This window comes from Pipra filicauda, unplaced genomic scaffold, assembly GCF_003945595.2.
Source record: "Pipra filicauda isolate LSUMZ 115617 unplaced genomic scaffold, ASM394559v2 scaffold94_size2452230_pilon, whole genome shotgun sequence".
Classification (NCBI taxonomy): domain Eukaryota; kingdom Metazoa; phylum Chordata; class Aves; order Passeriformes; family Pipridae; genus Pipra; species Pipra filicauda.
Window position 1 is genome coordinate 1,700,562 of NW_024105142.1, and position 20,455 is coordinate 1,721,016.

Sequence of the window (20,455 nt, forward strand, 5' to 3'; positions counted from 1 at the left end):
CTGATCTGAGGCCTGGTTTATAGGTAAAGACCACCTATTTCTGCAATCAAGGTGACTTTTTAATGACTCACAGCTACTATTAAGGTAAAGTGATCAGCTCCGGAATTTGTCAGAGGAGTACCGTGGTCTGTCTGCTTCTACCTTGAGAGAGACTGGGAAGAAGGGAAGGGGAACCTGTGCCTGCACATCCTACCAAAGATGTTGCTTGCAGTTCACAGTTATGCAGTAGTGCTGAGGGACTGGTCTGCCATGTCTCCTCCAGAGCACAGCAGCTTTGTTAGAAAGGCAGATTTTCCCACGGACTGGGCACTAGAGACTGTGTGGTCTGAACCCTCAGATATGAGTGAGTCCAATCACCAGGGAGAGTCTTGGGAAGCTGGTTACTAAAGCAAAGTAGGTTGAAAAGGTCTAAAAAGTGAATTCTGCGGAATGTGTATGGATGAACAGGAAACTAAACCAGTTTTGGTGCTCCTGAGAACACTACGACTTGGAATGGTTCCCTGCTGCAATGTTTCATATCTTTTCATTTACTTAATCTCTGCACTTTGTTTGGCACTGTGCCTCTCAGGCATACATTAGAGATAAGTCAGTGGAATGCTCTTTGTAAGCATGAGTTGTTCTTAAAGTGCTTTGCAAGTCTGAACATAAAAAAATAGCATCCCAAGGATTTTTTTTAAGCCATATGATTTCTTGAGGGGAACCAATCTGTAACTAAAAATCATTCTGGGAGCAGTTCCTGGGAGCTGGAGCTTACTCTGGAATGCTTATAGAGATCTCCTGGCATCCTGAAGTCTGGTTACCCACAGGTGATTGAGCCTTTCCTAGGAAAAGTGGCTTGACCAAGCAACAATTCCAGTTTTTCTTCTGGTGTTGGGATATACTACCTGAGAGGAGGCTGTGGTAAAACAGACCTCCTTGAGTTCAGCTGGTTTCTTTAAGTGGGTTCATGGCACACACAGAGGAGATGTTGAGTCTGATACACAACTTCCCTAACCGTGAAATATCCACAGAAATGTGGAAATAAGGAAATGTATTTAAGAAGATCATATCCATTCTTTTACTCTCCAGACTGCTAATGGCAACGAAAGCATGTTGGGGAAAACACAGTATTTTAAACTGGGAGAACACACAGCTATTTTTCAGAGGAAAGCAGGTTGTAATTCACAAATATCAGCAACGTTACTGTCATTAAGTGCATCTGCAGGCTGTACACCATATGTTTCTACAGTTTGTTGTGGAAATTCAGTTTAATTTTAAACATTATTATGGCAAACGTAAGAAAATCTAATTAAATAAAACATAACAACAATTAGGCAACCCCCTTTTCATAAAACCTGGAATATTTTTTCTGTGTACAATCCTTGTAAGTGATTGCAATTTACTCAAATACATAGATGATAGGATTTCTTTGACACAATAATTTGTCTTAATTTTGCTAAATGTAGCTTTCCAAAATATTGTTCTGGGATCAAACCATTTGCCCAAAAACCAGTTTAATTTAACATGGAATAAAATATGCTGGCTTTTTTCAAAAGAAGAAGAGAAGCACATAAACACTTTCTGGGAGATTCATGCAAAATTCTACACTAGTATTAGATGAAAACTAAGCAAAATTATCAAGAACAGCTTGACAGTTCCTAAATGGAATTTCACTTTCACTGCATTTATACCTCTTCTAATCTAATTGTCCACAATCACTATGTGAGCAAGGTATTGTTAATACAGTGCTTCTGAAGGATGAGTTTTGGGTCAATTCTCATTTGTCAAGCATCAAGGCACCCTTGTGATATAAATGCAATTATGGTTCCTTTACAGATGAATGAGTGAAGGCACTAAAAGGGTGAGGGACTGATCCAGGGGAATAGCATGGAGCTGGGCACAGCCAGGTGTTCTGATTTCCTGATGCTCTGGTTAAGTGCTCAGCGCTGGAACACTGCCTGTCTTTCATAATATGAAAGTTTGTTTCTCAACTTGTTTTCCCTACTGAACAGTGACTTCATCCATAACGGAAAACTAAAGTGTGTTTGCAGAACTGATATAACTGGGCCCCATATGGTGGACTGAAAATCTGATCAGCTTTATTTAGACTAGAAAGAAAGATGAGGGGAAAAAATGAGTATCTCAATAAAAATATCTGCACCATCATTTAAAAAAAGAATCAAATCATAAATTTCATCTCCTGCAGTATTGCAGTCCAATCCATGCCTGTATTTCTAGAGTACCCTCCAAATCTGCATCCCAGGGCATTTTGCTCTCATTAAGAGTTAATTAGCTTAGAGGCACATACAATTCCTAAAAGAATCATTTTAAAAATGCTAAACAGAACAAATAACTTTTAACTTTGGATTTAGAAATCCCCACAGTCATGGCTTTCTTTACTTCATTTGGCAGTGGGTTCCAAAGCCAGAGAGCAAAGAAACTCACTAAAGGCAAAATAACGACATGACTTCAGATAGCATTTAAGGACGATAAGAAATTCGGCATTTGCTGATCTCTAGGAGTGACCTGGGACATTAAAGAACAGCAAATCCATTAAATATGAAGCCTCTTAGCTAAAATAAGTCAGGCGAACATTTTTTTGTCTTGAATCCATTGCCTAAAAGGAAGCCAGTGAAACTAATAGAAGCAAAGGAGTGACATACATGAATATATGTAGGATGCTGGAAAAGCCACCAGAAACAGTGCCTAATCTAAGAGGTCATTTCCAGGCTATCTTATTGCCCTAAATTTCCAAATGGATATTCCAAAGTAAAGTGGAAAGGGGGAAAAGGAGTAGTTTATTTTGCAGACAGAGAAAAATAAGAAGACAAGAGATCCATGACTCAACCCTGAAGAGATTTGATGCCCTGAAGATTGATCCTTGTAGTGCAGCATTAATTTAGGGGCTTTGAACACTCCGACCCTGAAAGCTGCCCTGGTGACAGAGCTGGGTATGGTGTTAGGTTCCTTGCCTATACTTATACACACAGCACCCTGCTTTCCCCTCTAGTGCACACCAGAACAGCTATTTGGCTCGACCTTGTTCTGTGCAGTGAAATCAGTGACAGCATTTCTGCCTATTTAGAGCCTTTAGACTGGTTCTCCATGCTTCTGTGAAACACAGACTGGTTACAAATATATCTAATGCACACAGGAGAGATATGGTGGAGATAAGAGTCACTACATTTACCCCTGCTCAGTTTAGAACGACAGATTTAATTCCAGAGATTTTCTAGCTTTACTTTTAAACAATAATCCCAGACTACTAAAAGATACATATCCAGATGGTCATTCCTGATGGGATATAAACCATAAAAATCCAACTATTTACAGCTATTGTGAGCCTCACTGAATTTTCAGGATACAGGCTAGACTATGTTATCTGCTGTCAGAAATAACTTACAAACCATGCGCAAAAGGAATGGTTCTTTTGTTCTATCAAAACAATCTCAGAGAAAAGTTGTGTTTGGTGAAACCACAGTTTTTACTGCCAGATATGAGTGAAAATAAAAGTCTCCATCTGGAGCAAGCACAAGAGCCAAATACATCTTGGCAGCTTCTGAACAGCTATTAGGTTGGTAGAAGACAAAGGGAAAATTTCTGAAGATGAGGGAAAAAGAAGAGTAGGAACTTTCCTTGTGAAAGAGTAGTTCAGTGCATGCAATCGCTCTGGTCACATAAGGGCAGAGAAATCACAGCTCAGGGCAGGGGATGGGGTGAAAAAAATTAAAAGATACAATTAGAACTCTAAAAATTTTTGCTGGAATACGTGGCAGAATAGATACTCAAAAGCTGCTTGAGTACTGGAATTAGGAGGGCTTCTGCTTAGGGCATTAATCCCCTTGGAAAACTGTGGTCTGATACAAATTGCCACTGAAGCCAGTGGAAGTATTTCTGACTCTAAGATGTTCCAGATAAGGCCCAAGTGGCAAGGATGGGAGCTCAAGCATGCCCATGCCCTGGCCAGGCACGGTGAGCTCAGCTCAGGGTATTGGGAGTAAAAAACCACAACTCTGGAGAAGAACTGACCTTCCAGGGGCTGAGTTATTTTCAAATCCCATGCTTTGCTTTGCCTGCTATCAAAATCTTACCTTTCACAGGTCCTCACATAGATTCTTCTGTACAAACAATATTTGTCTCAGAGAGAATTTCTTTGAGATCAAAACTTTGCTCAGTCTTGTGAATACAGTGAGTGATATGAGTAAGGCAAAGAAGATTGCTGCACCCCCACTGAGGGGTGAATCTGCCCTTGGTTGGACTCAAACCTTGCACATTGCCTAAATGCTTACTGCCACTGGTGGAAGCAAGTTTCTTGTTCAGGCAGCTGGCAGAAGAAAGAAAATGTAATGCTATACTGTTCACTGTGAAAAAAGACTGAAAGATTCTGCAGTACTTAATGAACTATATTTTAACATATACAGGGAGGCTGGAAAAATGAAAAATAGGTGTCATTACTATTAAAACTGCACTGTGCTGTCTGAAGTATTCATCTGTCCTTGATTACCATATCAAATTACTTGTGTTATTCACAAAGGAAAATCAAACTTTAGATCATACCATTACAGAACCAGAAACTTTTTAGTGATTTCTTGGCACTAATATTTCAAATGGTATAAATAATTAAATGTGTTCAAGTTTGCAATGGAAGTCTTCAGGGTAAAACTGACATTCAACAGGAATAGTAAGGATATTAAAATCAATAGATTATAAAGGAGAAAGCCTTTAGTAAACATTTCCTATTGAAATCCTGTCTTAGGGTTTATAGGGTTGAAATATCAAAAAGGTTAGATTTGCATATGGATGGGAAGAAATATTCAACTATACAGATATCACCAAGGGCTCTGTTTCTCCTGTCTTTCTAGTACTTTATTTTCCAGAATCTCACTGACATTTGGGGGGTAAATGTTGAGCACAATGAATGAGGATCAGGTTGAATTAAGTTCACAACTCTCTTCACAGATAAAAGCAGATGCATACCTCGTTCTTTTTGCTGTCTGAGGGGGAACATGCGCTCATTGATACCAGGAGCGTGTATTTCTTTCCTGCAGAGAACTCTCACTGTCTAACTGGGAGGGGAGGAAAACAATGCACAGAGAAGATCAATCCAGAAGAGCTGCTTCTGGTCAGGGTGTGTAGCAAATTGTTACACAACATATTTTTTCTCAGGCTTGTAAATAAGTTTGCTGTAGCTAGTTGGAGATTCATTGCTAAGTGATTGTGTCCTCAAGTCAATGAATTAGTCAGGCTCTTTCCAGGTACTACATCATCTTCAAGATGCAGCCTTGAGAAGAGAAATAGCCGAGGGTCATGGATTGCCCTCCACCATCAGTCTTCTAGCATCAATTTAGCACCAGGAAGTCCCCCAGTATGGTGGAGAGGGCTGAAAAGAACCTAGAGGAATGGAGAGGCAGGATGATCTGTGGAAGGAAGGAAGGAGGGTAGCAGCTCCCTGGCAGTGGGCTGCAGGCTGGGCTCAATCCTTGCCCTGCTTTGCCATGAGTTCAGCTTCTCCAGAGGTGAAAAGGGGCAATTTTAACACACCTTTCAGGAACCTATGAGGCAAATGGCATTGTCAGTGATGAGATTCTCCAAGCAGAGTCGCACAAGGACTTCTGCAGCCAGATTGGAGGCTGCAGTCCACAGCCCATCATAACTCAGCCATCCTTCAGAATGCACAGGCATTTGCAGAATATTACTCAAAACCAAGGCATTGTCAGGGAATTCATCATGGTGCTTTCCTTGAGATGTGCAGTAGTTATTTCTCTCTGATCATAACTCCTACAGTATTGATCATTATGTCTGGTTTTGGCTTATCACTCAAGGTCAGCATATATGGGCTTTGTTTTATCTTAGATGGACATGGTTTTATTTTGTCTGGCTATATGTTTCATTTTAGCTGACCATGCTCGTATATCCTGTGTACATCCTGATTCAGAGAGGTCTTCTCATTCATGCTTTTCAGAGGGCATGGGGCACATGCTGCACAGGCTGCATGGGGCAGCAGCTGGGTGCACATTTCTACACTGAGCTTCTAATGAAAACTCCAATAATGCGCTTCTGACACTAAATATCCTCACAGTTTTCTTATCAAGATAGATGAGGAACATCAACTGGTCCTGTTGATTCAGTCAAAAGAACCACTTTCATCACTCTCCCCCATCTGTTCATAGTCCTATTACAAATGCTTTAGCTACATATGATGCTGAGCTACCTCAATGAATTCTTTTTTCTGTGATCATCAAATGTCCCAAATTTGCTCTGCATCAATGAAGGCTCCTCAGTGGCTTAGTTGACCTCAACTGACTTGGCCAGCTTGTCCAGACTGTGCAATTGGCTCCTGGGCTCAAAGTGATTATTTGCTGCCTACTTCTCTCTCCTCCCTCACCCCGGCTGGAGGCTGATTGCTCTGCTAATTTCCCAGGCCCCACAAAACATATTTGCCTCCACGCAGTTGCTTCTATCATTAGTGATCATTTACTAAATATCAGCAGTGTGCTGGCTGCTGTGAGACATACTTAGAACATAGTCCCTGTGTGGCAGACAGAATGATAAAATGCCCCAAAAGACCCAAGAATGAGGGTCAGAATAGAAAATTCCTTCTCTCACCCAATTGTCTTTTGGGTTTCACAGCAAACTTAGGGTTTATGAAAATTATAGTACTGCCTGTGTAGTTCGGAAGATACAGCATGCATGGAGAAATTAAGCTGAGACATGTGGAATGGGAGGATTAGTTAAGGTTCATCTTTGGTGAATCTTGGCATAAGATTTCCCAACAACTTCTTCAGGTTTTAGATTTGACCCTGTTTTAATGAATGTGAGGTCTGCAAAAAAACATTTAATCAGATTTTGATGAATTGTGCATATACCAAGCATATGCTCCAGCAATACTTAAAGGATGCAACAGGCTTCTCACTTGTGATGTTTCTTGAGTGGCTAAATGTCAGCTGAAAGCCCTCCTCTGCATCTCAAACTTTTTTACTAGGGACCACGAAAAAATATTTAAAATTTTGTTTTAAATATTTTTAGTGAGATTTTGAGCCATGACTGGCTAAGAGGTACTGTGCCAAAGTTCATAAAATTTTTTCTTACAATATTGAACTTTTATATACAAATATCAGGTTTGACATGGGGGACACTCCCCCCCAGCTTTTACTGGGGCATTTAGGGTGGGGAAGGGACAAATTTAGAAACCAATAGCTATGATGTAAGTTCAGCTATAATGAAAACATTTCTGAATTTGTACCTGTACTGCTATGGAATCCTGTAAATGAGATTAATCAGTGTTAAATATCTCAAAAGAAATTTGTAGCAACAGTAGGAAGTATAAAGATCAAAGAGAAGTTTATTCTACAAGCTCAGTGAAAAAAAATGGTCTGTTTTCTCAATATATCCTTTGACTACAGGGAATCAATCAAACAATATAATGTATCTTTTTATTTGTTTCAGAAACCCCTGGAGTGACTGAAAGAAAATAGAACACATAAAATAAGCATACTATTGAAAAAGGAAATACTGTCAAATCCAAATGCCCCAGCTCCTCCAAAAAGTATGGTTTTCTATTTAGAAGGAAAACATTTTGTATGTAGATTTAATTAGAATCTTTAAATTCATGTTAGTGTGCTAATGTTAGGATGCTAACATATGAGCCCCTCTATTTGAGGTTGATTCATTACTGTCTGCACTCATCTTGCTCTAAAAAGATGCTACCAATAAGTACCATTTCAATGAATTTAGAGTAAACAAGCTTTTCCACCACCATGAACAGTTGTTCCCTGAAGGAGGCCATGGTAGTTTTCCAGCTTTGCTCCTGCATACAGCTCTGCATTTGTCGCTCTGGTAATGAAGAATGTCCATACCAATTTTGCAGAATCATTCCTGAAGTCAGTACTGCACCTGCTAACAAACACCAGAAAGGAGGGGTTGTTTGTTTGGTTTTTTTCATTTCTTTTACTGATTGTTAATCCAAAAGCCTTCTTCCTACAGAAGCACACATAAGGTTAGTTGCAAGTGCTGAATAATTCAAAAAATGAAGTAGTGTTCGCTTTACAGCCTTGTGCCTGCTTTAGGACAAGCCTCAGGTGTCAAGCTGTTGTACACTACAGATATTAAATTAGCACTAATGGGTTTTCTTTAGCTAGATAAAAGCTCTATAAAGCCACCAGTGTCTAGGAACGGCTAACTCTGTAAAAAGGGTTTTATGGTCTCTATGAAAAACTAGATTTTAGATTCATATTATGAGATGTCTCTTTTTAATAAAATCATCTGAGAAATATAATTTCAGTTTTCAGTTTCCTCGCTTTATCTTTCTTAGGTGCATGAAAATGAATATCCTTTGGAAACTGATGGTGTCAAAACCCTTGTCACATACAATTCTCTTATCTGTTCGAGGTCCACTCTCTTCCCAAAGCCTAACCAGTTAGCAGCTCTTGGGTAAATACTCAAAGCAGGGAGAGAACAGTGCTTGATCAAATCCCTTGAGCATCACTTTGAAAATCTATGCCTGTGTGTTTACAGTTCTCATTAAGGGTCTGCGCTATTAAGCGCCTTTTCCGTCACACATATGCTTTGTTAGACAAAGCAGGGTGCAGGCAGTGTCCAAAACAAGTTTAATCTATTCTGAACTGCTGATCCCAGCAAGGCGCGGCACCGCTCAACTTTCTGAGTCACTGCAGAGCAAGGCATATAATACATTGGGCGGCAATTACTATACAGACACTGGAATTTTTTTCCTTTCCTGTTGAAAAAGATCTTGCTGTCATTTGCTGTAAGGATTCTCAAAATCTGGCTGTAACCTTTCCTTTGGCTGAGAGAGGTGGTAAAGGAAACTACATTTCACTTTACCTCATCCTTCTCTGGTCTTCTTCTCACATGTATAATTAGCAGGGAGAGTTCTCATCATCTGCAGTGGCTTTGTGCTAGGGAGGCAGAACCATGATTTCACCTGAATCCCAATTGCCACTCAGGTACCCACAGAGCCATTTCGGACTGGTGTATGCCTGGGGCTGGAGTTAAAGCAGTCCCTCCCCAGTTTTCTGTCCCTTATTGGACAAACAACGGCAATTAAAATAACATTGCTGAAATTAGGAAAGAGTTTTCATATTTTTACATCTGTCCAGAATCTGCATCTGAAGCTAAAAATTCAGCATTAGTTTTAGCCCATGCTCTAAACCCCAAATATCCCTACCCCATTACCTTCCCCTCCATCTCAATTTAGTTTAGCTACAAATTGACCAAACCCTGTAAAATTTATGTCGGATAGGTAAATATACTTATTCCTATATAATTAATAATTAAATTGAGAGACAATCTGCTTCAATATTTTGCCCAGGCAAATCAGTGTCAAAGACAAGAAATAGAATATGCAATTCTTACTTTACAGATTAGAAAAAAAAAAGGCTAATACGCATATAAATATATTCCTTCTGCCAGCACACCATACTTGAGGAAGGATACCTCAAAGCATCTCTAAGGTGTCTGGCATTACACCTCTGGGCTCCTTTGTACAGCCATGGGATAAGAAAAAAATCTCCCAAAATTCACAAAAAGAGGAATACTTCATACCCAGCTCTCAGAATATATAAAACTGTCTCACCAACCTGTCTTTTTAGGGTAATCGCTGGTTGTTAGCTGACTTGTTAAGCTGCACATAACCTAAAGGGCGCTCTAATAAATTACTTTTGTCATGTTTCTCTCTCCTACCCTGCTCACAGGGATCCTCAGCCAGAAGGAGCTACCACACAAGCCTTATGCTACCCTTTTCAGTCTATGAAACTGTCCTGACAAAACCTGGGCAGGGAGGGTGTAGTACACAAGGGATACACAAAATTCTTGGACTCAAGAATTGATTAATATGGACAGCAAGGTAAAATATTCTGCTTAGAGGTCCTGAAAATGATAAAAGCAAAAAGGTGAAGGATTTCAAGGCTGTCTGCCATTACACCTTTGTCTTCTTGTCTTTCTTCTTCCCTTCTTCTCCGGTGATTGTGTTGTTTAACCATTTCCCTCACCTCTTCTGTACTTTGTGTCTGTACTTTGCCTCACAGAAGCATTGTTTAAGTGGTCTAGAAATGCAGACAAACTATTATACAAATCGAAGTCTGTCCAGTTTCTGATAACACCAAACTAATTTATTTTTTGTTTATACTCCACTACCTTTGACAAAGCTTCCTCTAGAGATTTATATCTCCATCCTTACTGCCTTCCAACTGTTTGTCATTTTTTTGTTGTTTTGCAACTGACAAAAGGAAAAAAAAAATCTGACATCAACCTTGGAAGAGGTACTGAGTACAGAAGTGGGTTTTTTTCAAATGTGATAAAATCTTGCCTAAAACCATGTCCAACCTTTTCAGCAGAAAGTCCAGATGGCTTTGCAGCCTGTACAACAGACTTTATTCACTGATGCTTCTCTAAGTGTCAGCAGGGTGTTGTCTTCCAGAACTAGCAAATGTGCAATGAAAGGCAGCTCTGAGGGGAGAAATAAACACAAACAAAAAAACCCCCCTCACTTAAACACCCCTGCCTCCCCCCAGAAATCAAATTAATCTGAGAATTTCTACACGCATCTGGATGAAAATTCCCCCTGGGTGGAGAAAGGCTTTGCAAACAACTGGAGGTGAAAGCGATGGGGTTGAGGTCCAGGCGGCTCCAGGGTGAGCAGTGATTTAAACACTCACTGCTGCTCTTGGTTGCCCTTGCCTGCATTGCAAATATTTCAGCTACAGGATCAGGACCCTTCCCAAGACTGTATATAGGCTTCAAGCTGCAGCCTCATTTCACCATGGTCAAATTAGCACAAAGAAGCATTTATGAGTCTGACAGGAAGGCAGGGATGGGTGTGGGTGAAAGCTCAGGGATTTGGAATGAGTTTCTGCCCCTGTGCCTAGATCCGCTGAAGCCTGATGATGCCAGGCATGGCATCAACCACTGCCTCAGTTTCCAGCCTGTAAAATGGGAACACTTTGGGGGAGTCATACATCTGGTTTCTTTGACATAGGTGGGGTCAAAGTACTGTTTTACTTCAATTTGTCACCCAGCTCTGTCCTGCCCACCTCCCCACTCTGCATAGTACCTGTCTTTAGATCTAGACAATATGGGAGGATGAGTGGAAAAACAGGTCTGCTATGGCCAGCGCTGGCCCTGTGGCCATGCTGAGCCCTGATAACTGCTGGATCCTGCACTCAGCATCACGAGCATGGACAGTGTCTGCCTGACCTACGCCAGGACAAAATCTGCCCATTCTCGGTTCCACTTCTGAGTCCTCCAAGGGAATCAGGCAGAATAAAAAGCTCCAACCAATATGAAGCTCATGCAGCTGTTGTCATTTTAACCATCACCTGTGTGATACTGGTGGCAGTGGTTAACACTGCAGCTACTTCGTTGGTGTTCCCGATTCTGTTAGAACTGTGTAGCCCTGTGGTTGGCAGCAATCTTGCCATGTCTGTGCAGATTTTATCCCAACGTGGGCATGTTCCAGGACCAGTCTACCTTGGTATGACTGCAACGCAAATAATAACTGATAGCAACAGTGGGGGAAATTCTCAGAAGAGAAAAGAAAAAAAAAACAAAACAAGAAAAAAAAAAGGAAAAAGAAAAAAAGAAAGAAACCTGGTGCACAAAAAGCCTTTCCAGCACGTCTCCAGTTTTGTTTCTTGTTGACACACTATTCTCATTCTGAGCTGACAGCTGTGGTCCAGCTTTTGTCAGGTAATTAATCTGGGTAGTTCATTTTCACAGGTGAGTAGCAGGTTGGCACAGTCTCCTCTAGCAGTGGTTTGTGGGTTTGTTTTTTTTCTCTTTTCAGTGCAGCACAGCTATGAAAGCGTGCATGTATCTGTGTGTGAATATGGCACACTCCCAGACCGGGCCAGTCATTTGCTCCTTCCTTACTGCAGAGTTATACACTGCTGGTATAATTCCTGTGCTTTGCAGGGTGAATGGAAGGAAACCTCGGACAGGAATCTAAAAACATCAGACTTGCTCTCATTGATTACAACTGACAAAACATTAAAAACCCTGAGTTCCTTTGCCAAGCTTGAGCACTGCTGGTCTGATTCACACAAGAACTTCTGTGTCGGTTTATAAATGCAACTGATTAAAAATAAGAAACAGAGAACATGAGAGACAGAAAGAAAAGCCATCATATCTCTTGGCGGGGAAATGGGGAGTGACCTACTGCATTTCAACATTTGGTTAGTTGTGAAGTAATGCAGTAATAATAATATTTTGCCCATACAGAAGTGAGTTAAATTGACCACATTTTCTTTTTTAAATGCAGACAGTGCACTGCAAGGTCACTGAGCTGGGAAACGTGATTCTATGGGTCTAGGGACAAAGTGCCAAAGTATCCTTTCACTGAAGCCATGCACCTTCAAGCCATCCCTGAGCTTCACAGAGCCACTTTCTCTGGTGGTTTCTTGTCACTTCCACATTGCGCCCCAAAATGTCTATCTTGACAAATGGTTGTGTAATACATGACTGGGCAACACAATTGTACCTCAGCATCTCTGTCCCCCCCAGCCAACATGGGCTTTCTTTATTTCTTCTTCCTTATATTCCTTCTCCCTCAGATTTCTTCTTCCTTCTTCTTATAATCCAGTATGTTCTTAAAACCTAACCTGCATATTAGTCCTTTTTAGCTGCGTCCTGGGGTATTGCACCCCCTCTGTTTCCAGAGGCAGTCGAGGGATGGTTCGATTGAGATTGTGCTGTGAAAGGATGCAATTTATGTCATACATTTTTGTCTCCTTGATTAGTAATACAAACAGCTGGGTGAGCTGTAATGTCTCTCTGTCGAGGATAACAAGCTTTAGTCCCAAGGGGCAGACTATCCTGATGGAAATCAGTACAGTGGTCCCTAGGCAGCTGCCTATGCCGGGAGGGGCTTGTTGGTAGAGATGGATTTAGGACACTGAGCACTCTTCACCATATTTTGAATGTTTGAGGTAGTTATTTCTAGGTGAACATTCCAGAAGCCACCCTCATTTCCAGTGGTTGACCCACAGAGTCATCCAAGAACCCTGAGCGATGGTCATATTTTGGTCATCTGTTCCCCCTGACTGTATGGAGAGCCCTGATCTACTGACTCAGCAGAAGATTAAATTGCTTGTCTACCCCTTCAGTTTGAGTGCTCTAGTAATAGTGAATAGGTACCAGAAGTAAGAGATCAGAATAAAGTTATTTCCTTAAACAAGAAAATGGAATAAAATCTCCTCAGCTAAACCCCACTTAGCTCTACATTCATCATGTTGCCATGCTGTTGTAGTGAAATGTTCAGATCCTATTGAAATGCCCTAGATATTAATTTTCATTGCCAATAACAAGAGTCCTGTCCACTTAACACCGTCCTTGGAACACAGTAAAAATATGTTTCAGCAGCTAATGAAATTATCACAGACCCTGTGACCTGAAAAACAAACAGAATAAGAAAGGCTTACCCTTGCTGGCTAAAATGATGTGGTGCAGCTGTATATATATATATATACGCATATGTCATGCCAAATTGTAGATTGCCATCTTATATATATTAAGGTGGTTAAGGAGGCTTTTTATAGATGACATTTTCACAACATCTCAGCAACTGTTTTGCTAAAATCTATACCATGTATCATGTATTTTATGATTTCTTTAGCACATATAGGGTTTAACTGTTGGCAGACTAACACTTACCAGCTTCTAACAGAGATGTTACCATTTTTTTTCTGTCCAAACTTTCACATCTCAGTTTTTACTATTTGTATTTTATCCTTAATATTTTGCCTAGCTAGAACTAAAAAAACTCACAGAACAAACTCTCACTGAAGAGGAACAAAGATGTTTTTCAAGGCAAGGATGATGACAAATCTCTCATGGTACAAAAGTGGGGGACACTTGAAGGAAATCATTGTCATTTCAAAATGCATTGTCATACCACAGAATAGGGCAAAACCTGAGCTTCCCTGTTTTTTTTAAGTATCAGACTTATATAGGTAGATGGTTGGAGGCTTTTAAAGAGCTCATTCTCCTTGCAGGCCCAAACTAGATGTAAGGTTGTCCTTTTATGTTATGTGATGCCAAGGACATTAGGCATCCAATGCTTTTTGGTACAGACATGACAGACCAGGACAGAAGCTGAGACCCTTTTGTTGAAACACCTATGGAATCTCTCTGCCTCAAGTCCTCTACCTGCATTTATCTGCCTGCAGTACCCCAAAGATCACGTCTCTCAGGGGCTCAGTAAGTAAATCTCTGGGGCAAACTGAAGTATTGTGATTGAAGTGTTGGCAACGTGGGACCGCTCATCTGCGTTAGAGACAAAAATGAACATTTATTTCCTTTGCACGTGAAATTCAGCTATAAACCCAGTAATACAACATGTTCAAACCAATGGGAGATGACATCCCAACCCCATTCTTCTATTTCTGTCCCCCTGTATTTAACATAAATGGGCTGTGGTGTTAATTTTGCCCTCTTGGCTGCCCTGCCAGGAAGGCAGGGGGCTGCATGGAGTGTCACAAGTTACAGGAAGGAGAACAACTACTTTCCACCACATAGCTCCAGTAGATGATAGAAGATCATCAGCCATGAGCTCTTCGGGGAGTTACACAGCTGTTCTACCAGAAACACAGAAGAAATCAACTTGTCCACCACTCGTCAGAGGCAGCTCTTCAGTAACATTACTTGGGCATGAACCTCCATCACAGCCAGGAACAGCAGTGCTATTAAGTACTATTTGTTTTAAGGAGAAAATGGCCTTATGGAGACTATGGGCTGGTTCTTGTTCTGGTTCAGTCCTGGTCAAGACTGAAATGCTTTTGCAGATTGCAGCAGCTTCACAGGTATATATGGAAGTGTTTCAAGGCCAGGTTGGATAGAGCTCTGAGCAATCTGGCCCAAGGGGTGGCATTTCTGCCCATGGTGGGGAGTTTGGAACTAGATGATGCTTAAGGTTTCTTCCATCCAAAACCATTCTATGATTCTACAATTCTACACAATGCAGAATAAGGGAGAAGGAACCCTCTTAGCTTGTGATCTTGTTTTATTCCCTGGAAAGTGGAGGATTGAGAAACATTCATACCATAAACCTTTCTAAAAATCTCTTAAGAGATTAACAAAGTCAAGAAACACAATGTAAACTACACTGAGAATTTTAGGTTAGAAAGCCTCAAATGTAAAACCCAGCTCAAAAGGCACGGGCTAGCATAAAATAAAGAAGAAATAAATAATTATTAATGACTGGTGCATGTTCATATCAAGTTTGGCAAAGGAACTGCAGCTTCTGAGGTCCTCACTTAGTAAGAATAGGGTGAGCTACCTTCATTTTCATGTGGCAAGCCCAATTGTACGTGGCTGCGACTGCCATCCAACATGCTTTAATTTTAGTACTGAAGCACTTCTAGAACCAACTTCTAAATCCACCATCAACAAGAATTTCAGAAAAGTGGTGTGTTTTTTTTCCCTTCCCCCCCAAATCCTTCTTGCCAGAGTATAGTTGTTTTACATATGGAAACAATTCAGAATCTGAGCCAAAGCTTGGAGAAATCCACAGAAACTTTTACCTTTGCTAAAGCAGGCTTTGGTTTGGACTTCCTGTGTTTTTAAAAGCGGAACATTTCTGCTATTTTATGAATTGAGCTTTTTCTGCAAGGCTTTTAAAAAAATTTGCTTGTGCATTTAATTTCAGTCTACAGCTGGAGAAATTTGGAATAGCTAATGGCTATCAGTGATGCCTACCAATACATTTTTTCGGGCCAACTGGCATTGATGAATACCTGTAGCATATCTTTTGCTAACTAGTATTATTTCTGAAAATCTCAATGACTAAAAATCAGTCACTCAGAACTTACTGCAGGGGATTGCAAATAGCAGCTCTCAATTACAGATTGCAGACAGACTATAAACCACCATATGAAACAAGGGATGGGATACCGAAACAGACTCACTCAAGAAGAAAAAAATTCACAAATGTCTCTTGAAAAAAAGCAAGTGGAGATGACAGCCAATAGTCCTTGTCCCCTGCCTCTAATTCCAGATTTCTCCGTTTTTTCTTATGAACTACTTGCTTGTTCACTTCCTCTTCAGCTTTTCACTGTTTCTTCTGATTAACAATGATGTTCTTTACAAAGGTTTATCTTGTTATCCCACACTAGCTTCTTCCCCTTGTACTCTCCAGATGTGCCTTTTTATTTCTTTTTTCTTCTGCTAACATTTCTAGTCTGCTTGGAGTAGAGAAGGATCCTGAGCATTACAGGTACCTGGCAGAAGGGCATGAAAAGGGAAGACTATGGTGCTGGATCCAGGTGGTACAAACTAAATTTGGACTTGCCACACATCGAGCCAAGACGATGCCCAGTGCATACTCTGGACAATGTGATCATCCCTGCCACCAGCCATGAGACATTTGCAAACAGATGAATATTGTGGGTATCGTGGGCCCTCACAGGAGGACTATCCTTTAGCAAGATGAATACAAGCCTTTGGATCAGGTACTGGATGAGGAGGGACAGCACATAACAGGAATTAAGCTCATTTCCTTCAGTGACATTTCAGTTTCAAAGCCAGCCCAGACTTCCTCACCACCATCCACTGCTGGAATAAGAGAGCAGAAAAATAGACCAGCAACAGTAAAGTCCCTGGGTCTTTTCTCTTTTCATGCTAGAGAAATTTAGCTAGAAACCAGGAGATCACTGCTTTGTATTTAACAATAATTGCACAATTCTGTCCTAAAACCTACCTATCATGCTTTCTGTGGGACACAAGGAGGAAATTTCAGTCATATCTGAAGATTAATAAGAAAGAAAAGTCATGAAGTCCTAGATAAGTGATGTACACATGGGTTAAATAGCTGGATGGAGGAAAAGGTGCTTGCTTTGGTGAGAAATGCTGCAAAAAACCCCAAGCGTCTAAGACTACACGACTATACAGATTTTACTGCAAGTGTTTTTAGCTTACTAAGACCCTGTTTTTACTCTGCTCAGAGGGGTGCTTAGTCGAGCAGCAGGGGGGATTACTGTACCAACTCCAAAGTGAATAAAGATACTCAGAACCCCAGCATGGACATACTGATTTCACAGGCAAGCAAGTGCACATGTGCCGAATAATAGAAGTTTGGCAGTGGCTGGGAAATGCACAGATTCTCTTGGATCTGTAGGCACATCTCACCATGTAGGCTCTGTTCTCCTACCCCTTGCTGCAGATCTGGGCACGCACTATAGCTGGGTGAGCGCAAAGCATCCCGGGTGTCACTGCTGCCAGGTCCAGTGTTTCCTACGCCTCCCAGCAAGCCATACATCATCAAATATTGATATGGTTCCAGTAGGCTGCCACTCCTGACATTTGATGTATAGCTTTAGGTGCTCTTGCTTTAATTCCAAGGAGTCAATGAGGGATCAGAGGAAATGTCGTATTTATCCTGTACGGGGTGCAGTGCGACACCGCGAACCGTCGAGGAAGAAACTACAGGGCTGCCAAATTCCCACTGGCTCTTTCCTTGGTGTCACCCAGTTAAGAGGAGGAAGGCTAGACTTTTAGTCAGCAAGCGAATACTGCAACCTGTTCTCTAACGTTTCAAATATTTATCGTGTTAAATATCAACTTGGAGAATATTGCGTTCGTTTAAGCTTTTCACGTTCCAATGATTTTTTATTATTTCCATCGACAGAAAATAAATGAAGAAAATGTTTCAGACTGTACATGAAAGCATGTAAAAATCAGTAACTGGATTTTAAAAGATCTAGAATGTCTTGAATACATTCATTTTTCAAACATTTTTCTCTGATCTTTAAATAGCTTTTCTTGGAGCATAACATTATTTTGAAAAGTCAAATACAGAGCATTAAGGGTATAATTACCATTTTAATTATAACTCAATCATCCTATCTACTTTGCATAGAAATTACAGCTTTTATGTCAGGATTTTGGGTACTCACAAACATTCAGGAGTAATTAATGCTAGAGAATTTCACTGTATATGAACTTTACTTTGTAGCACTTATTTCAACTGGGCTTCATTCAAAATGTGTAAATATATTGAACTTTATATTCATGATTTTCAAGCAAAAAATGTTTCTCCATAAATATCTGTAAAACTAAGACAAAAAAATCAAAACTTTACAATCTTGAAAACTAAATGTATTTCCCTCCCTCTTCAAATGTGACCCACTTATGTAAATACGGCCAGATGAAATTCAAGAGATAGTAATGAAAAACTCCTGCTGATCACTCAGTGACCAGACTCATGGAGCATTTCTGATAATTTTGCAAATATTTCTGGAAGGTATTTAAAATTCAAAATTTTATTTCCAGACAGCTCTAATACCTATTTTTCCATTTTGAGATTTTATTTAAAAAATCTGTTTTAAAAGACTTATTTTAGAAAATGAGTTTACCTCACAAATTTGCATTGCGTTCCTCTTCAATTACAAGCATAGGTATGGGGGTGTGTGTACATGTGAAATTCAGCACAATCAATTACAGCAAAGCTGCTTTTCATATGGTTAACACCATGATATTAGATTTAAGGCATTTCTCCCTGTCAGTGTTGAAATAGAAAATATTTCATGGATATAAGGACATAAAATGATCATCCATTTACAGATGGGCCTTGTTTCTTACTTTACTGACTTTTTGTCCATTCCACACGTCACAAAAGACTATTCTGTGCATTTCTATCACCCTCCACATGTTGTGTTTTGCAGTGTGCTGGACTGGTAGATGCCTTTTTTTCTTTCCTTTAAAAGCACGATAAAGCCACAGAAATTTTACAGACTCCTGTGAGACTACCTCGCAGAACATGTCCCTCTGTCTTTGTTTGGACATTAACGCTATCATGACTCTTTCTGTGCTCATTTATCATTTCTTGGCTCAAGTATTTTTGGGGAGGAAAAGGACTATTCTCCTGACAACAAAGCTCTGGCTCAAGCTGCAGTGCTTTACCTCCCAGAAGTCTTTGTGTGGTGCAGTGGCTCTTCTGCACATGGAATTGCTTTTGCCTTCAGTGAAAGCCTTGCATGAAAGCCCAGGCCAAATCAAACCCGTCGTCTGGGAAGTGCTGCGGGATCTGGAGGAAAGATTCATGATGCTTATTATCAGCCGGCACTTAAGACAGATGTCTTAACACTCTCAGTTGTGGAGCTACAAGTAGGTTACACCTGAAATGCATGTGATTAAAGCATTTATGCCAAGTCACATTGTGCATTCTGCATATATATGTGTAAATAGCTCGAAATTTTTTGATGGATGAATGAAAAATATTTTATTATGCCCATCAGCAGCATAAAGTGAAGGTGAATAGATTTTACACTTGGTCTGCTCCATGTTCTTGACAGCTTTGCAAGCAGCCCTCTCAATCTCTCAATGTCCCTAATCTTTGCCAGATAAAACTAGAATCCTGATGCAATTTTCATACAGGTATGTCAAAATAAAATAAAAAGAGAGAGGATGTGAAATGGGAGGCAGAAAACAGATTTTATCAGAATCAGTCAGCTGGCCTGACTTGGTGTTGACCTGCATGTAGTCACTAACCCCAGGGCTAGAGAATTTCAAACTGCCTGGTACCAGGGAAGAATTCAGAAATGTCTAAACCCATTGATTTCCTATCAACTGGAGTCTTGTCCACACAGGAAACTTGCACCTGCTGAATTTAAATCAGCTGTTAATCTCTGTATGGAGCTAAACTGGTGTAAACTCATGTGAGGCCATGTTATTGTCATGTACTTACAAACCGGCAGGGAGACAGGAATGGAAGCTCTTTCCTGCCTCCCTATCTCATTTTTAAGCAAGAGTCAATCCTAATTTCACCTTCAGGCTCAGGAAAGCAGGAGTTGAGCTGACAAGGCTCAGTTAGCCCAGGGGATGACTCCAGTTATGCTGCTGGACAGGTTTCTGTGTGTTTGAGCACTAATGTGACGGGTGAAGCAGAGCTCGCTGCCCAGTCGAAGCTCTCTCAGTACACAGGGAGTGGGCACCCTCCAGGCACAAAACTGCTTTCTGTCCCATTCCTGTTCCTGCATACTGATGCTGCTGATTCAGCCCATTATGGGCAATAGGAATAAGCCCTGACTAAATCCAGATGGCTTACACCATGCAGCACAGCCTTACCTAGAGCATTCCATTCAGTTAGAAACAGGGTCCTGGCAGAGCCTGTCCAATGTATATCACTGTCCTGACAGGAAAGAGCTGGGTTGGCGTCTGATTTATCTGGTGGTTGTGGTAGGATCCTGTTCCTATTGAGGAGCTGACTGCTGCCATATCCACAGCCAGGGCCCTATGTGCAGCCCACCATGGCACCACACAGCCAGGACCTCCTGGACATGGGGAGCCAGGGGGAACTGCATTCCCAGTCAGCTGCATGTGGTGCCAAAGAGCTGCCTGAGCAAATGGTGGGCTCTGTGTTGGAAATATGCTTAAAAGCAAATTTTTCCTCCCTGGAGCTACACTGTGTGGGTCATAATGGGAGATGGAGTGATGGTCAGGCTTCCTTTACCAGAGCCAGCCATGCTGG

The 20,455-nt window shown here is 40.9% G+C and overlaps 1 protein-coding gene across 1 annotated transcript in view; it reads right to left on the reverse strand.

The window, feature by feature from the left end:
* The window catches only part of ADARB2 (adenosine deaminase RNA specific B2 (inactive)), a 300,863-nt gene that overhangs the window by 57,558 nt on the left and 222,850 nt on the right, over nt 1–20,455 (reverse strand). The window lies entirely within an intron of this gene.